Genomic DNA, 4,313 nt, shown 5'->3' on the forward strand with positions numbered 1-4,313 from the left:
CTGTTATGTTGAATGTTTTATTTATTTATTTAGAAACACTATAATATGCGCCTATAGACTGAACATGTACTGTACATGATGTCACAGTTTTCACAAATTCATGTTTTTGTAGTTTAATCTAAAAACTTGCACTTTGAAACCAATTTTCAGAAGTTTGCATTTTCAGGCACCCAAAACGCCGTCGTCTTGTAAAAGAACGGCGAAAACACATAAAAAGTCTTCTGTTTACTACGGAGCCTGTGAAGTCACCTGTGGGAAAAAAAAACAATCCGTGGCGACGGTTTTGAAATCCGTCCGCTCAGTTTACAGTATAAACCGTACTCACGAATTCTCAAACTGTTCCCTCGGTTTAACAAATCGTGCCCACTGATTAATAAACCGTACCCACGAATTTCTAATCCGCGCTCTCAGATTTGTAAACCGTGCCTTCAGTTTTTGCAATCTGTACCCACGAATTCATAAACCGTGCCCACGCTTTCACAATCCGTTCCCACGGGTTTGTAATCTGTACTCACGGATTTGTGGCTCACTCTCATTTTAGAAGAACACGTTGTTAACGAATCTTATTGTATATTGTTTTATTCTGTAATAAGTGGAATACATCGAATTGTCTTAACTGCGTCTGCATGCTTAAAGTGATTCTCAATTGTAGCGGGTATGGAATATACGATTTAATATGAATGACGTGCATCAAAATCTTTTGTATATTTGTGATAATCTTAGCACTTTATTATTATTTTCTAACCTATATTATGACTGATATTTGACGAATTGCTTTGTTCCTTTTTTGTAAGTTTTGGACAAAAGCGTCTTCTAAATATGTAGCAGTAGTAGTGCTAAGTGCATAAGTAGTAGTAATAATAATAATAATAATAATATTTATTATTATTATTATTATTTGAGTTATAAATTAACTATAAAAGAGTTCACTTAGTAATACAGTAATATGTTTGTCATCAAATCATTTATCAATGCTTTATTATTATAGGCTACCTAACCTTTTACAGTTTTGGATAAAATAGGCCTACATTTTTTGCATAATTTTTTGCTTAAAAATAAAGCATTCAGACTTCCGGTTGACGGCTGATTAGTATGGCGGATTAGTCTTTGAGCTCCTCAAAGTTGGGTTGTACTTTCCCCTGAAATTCAAGTTGATTACATTTGAAAGACAAATTTTGTCTGAAAATATGCCAGGGGGAAGCAAGAAAGGGCCTAGGAGAATGCAAAAAGATGACGAAGACGAAGCACAGGCGAACGCAGAAATAGAAGATGGCGACGGCGAGGCATCAACGCAGACCTTACACGAGACGATGCTAAGTAGGCTATTAGCAAGCAGATAAGTGACCTACGGTCGGAGCTAAAATCGGATCTGGATGCATTTAAAGCGGACATCAAACAAGAGATGAATACTCTTAAACATGACATCAACCAGCAACTAACAGTGACAAAGCTAGCGGTGCAGGAACAGAGTGAAAAACTCGAAGAAGCTCAAAATCGCATAGGAGGGCTTGAGACTTGGTCAACGGCAGCTAATGACGCACTCAAACAATCACTAAAGGAACAAAAGAAGATGATAGACAAGATTAATGACCTGGAATCAAGAGGGAGAAGGAATAATCTGAGGATTTATGGGGTCCGCGAAGGAGAAGAGGGCAACTCTACAATAACCTTCGTTGAAAACTTACTTCGAAGTGAAAGGTTGATCAACGAGGGTACTGACACGCAAATACAACGAGCTCATCGCTCCCTCGGCCCCAAACCCACCGCGGATACCCCTCCACGATCCATCATCGTGAACTTTCTTGAATTTAAGATCAAGGAGGCTGTACTGAAAAACGCGTGGCAGAAGAAGATATTCATACGAGATAAGCCCGTAACGTTTGACCATGATTATACCACGGCTGTGGTGCAACAGCGCCGAGCTTATAAACATATAAAGAGCGCGCTAAAGGCCAAAGGCATCCGATTTCAATCACCTTTCACTAACCTTCGAATCCATTGGGACTCGGGCCCACGGCTGTATCACACCCCGGCGGAAGCTATACGTGAGATGAGAAATCAGGGAATCGAGGTGGAAGAGCCCCAGGATCGCGGAGGTCTTGACACGGCTGTCCTGCTGGATCAGCTGGAGAGCGCGTCACCATGGCAACCCGTTCCTCGTCACGGAGACAACGGAACAATCAAACGCGTACGCGGCCGACTGCAGGAATTTCAACGTTCCTCGCCCTAGCAGTTAACTAAATTTCGACATGTGCTACAGGTACTTCTCGCTTGTTTATTTTGGGACCAATATCCCACACATAAAGCATTTGCTGATTAGATCTACAATTGTAGTTTATAAAGTTTCTATTATAGGCTTTAGGAATATATTTACGTTACCCTACTTTGAGGATGACAAGCTCGAGCTGGAATGAGTGAAACTCATTGGACGTTATCACTAGTTCTGGAAGGGGGCCCTCGCTTTGTGCAAGGCTTTTCCCCCTCACTTAATGTTGGGATTATAACCCTGAGTGTACTTTCAGTACCTCATTTTGGAAGTCATTGTGTTCATTTGAAATGTACTTCGGTGTGTTTTTTAGTTCTTTTTTTTTTTTGTTGCTTTTTGTTTTGGAGGCTTTGGGAGAAGGAAAAACTACATTTTATTTTATTATTATGTGATGGTACAAAAACTTGAAATATTGTCACTGAATGTAAACGGTCTTGGAAATGCAATCAAAAGAGCAAAGGTAATGACAAAAATAAAGAAAGAAAATAAGCACGTTATCTTTCTGCAGGAGACCCATTTGTCACCACAAGAGCACAAGAAACTAAAAAAATTTGGATATGAGGAAATATACTACAGCTCTCATGTTCAAAGCCACAAAAGAGGTGTAGCCATCCTCATCTCGAAGTCATTGAAATTAGACGTATATAAAGAAATAAAAGACAAAGAGGGGCGCTTTGTTATAGTGAAGGGCAAAGTTGGAAATAGCATATTGACTTTAGTTTGTATATATGCACCTCCAAATAGTGATATATCTTTTTTTAAAGACTTATTTGATGTGATCTCCCTAGAATCTGAGGGAATTTGTATTTGTGGTGGGGATTTCAATGTAATACTGAATTATAATCTGGACACAACTAGTCAAACCAGAAATAAAAAAGCAATTGGAAAATTTGTAAACAATACACTTAAAGAAACTGGACTTGTAGATGTATGGAGGCTATTACACCCCACGCAAAGAGACTATACACATTACTCTATTCCGCACTCTGTACATACGCGGATTGATTATTTTCTAATGCAAAAGGAAACATGCTACAGAGTGTTGGATTGTAAAATTGGAGTCGCTGATATCTCTGATCATAATGCAATTTTCTTAACTATCCAAATAGACGTTGCACCCAAAAACTCTGTTTGGCGGCTCAATGTGGGTATTCTTAACAACGAAAAAATTGTGAATGATATTAAGCAGGAAATTGATACATTTCTTAGAGAAAATGATAATGGGGAAGTTGACCCTTTAATTCTTTGGGATGCGTTGAAGGCTGTGGTGCGGGGAAAACTAATAGCTATAACTGCACAACTCAAGAGAGTTAGAAAAGAGAAATATGAAAAATTGATGAATACTTTGAAAGAGTTAGAAAATAAATTTAAACATAATAGAGAATTAGATACACAAAAACAGATAATGGAAGTAAAAACACAAATAGAAGAATTACTTAATCAAGAAGTAGAAAAAAAGGCAAGATACGTCAAGCAAAGTTATTATGAACTTGGTCCCAAGTCAGCAAAGTTACTTGCTCGTAGATTGCGGAAACAACAAATGAATACTGCAATTCATAAAATTAAAAATCCAATATCACAGAAAATTGAAACTAAGCCTGAGGAGATTGAAAAGATTTTTAGAGATTACTATCAAAAACTTTATTCACAAGACGAGACCGTGAACAAGTGTTACATAAGGAATTTTCTCTATTCATTAGATTTACCTAGCATTGGGATGATACAGAACAAAACAATCACCAAAGAGATTTCACTAGAAGAATTAAATAAAGCGCTGGGTAAAATGAAGACTAATAAAACTCCGGGTGGTGATGGGTTTCCTGCGGAATGGTACAGAAAATTTCGTGACAATCTGAACCCAATTTTATTAAGATCTTTTAACTGGACGATAAAGGAAGGCCGCATTCCACCATCTTGGAAAGAGGCCATTGTGTCTCTGATTCCTAAAGAGGGGAAAGATAGAGATGATTGTGTTAATTACAGACCCATTTCCATTTTGAACGTGGACTATAAATTGTATACTTCAATTATTGCTAAAAGACTGGAA

The sequence above is a fragment of the Abramis brama genome (assembly GCF_963993115.1).
Source record: "Abramis brama genome assembly, chromosome: 6".
NCBI classification, from domain to species: Eukaryota; Metazoa; Chordata; class Actinopteri; order Cypriniformes; family Leuciscidae; genus Abramis; species Abramis brama.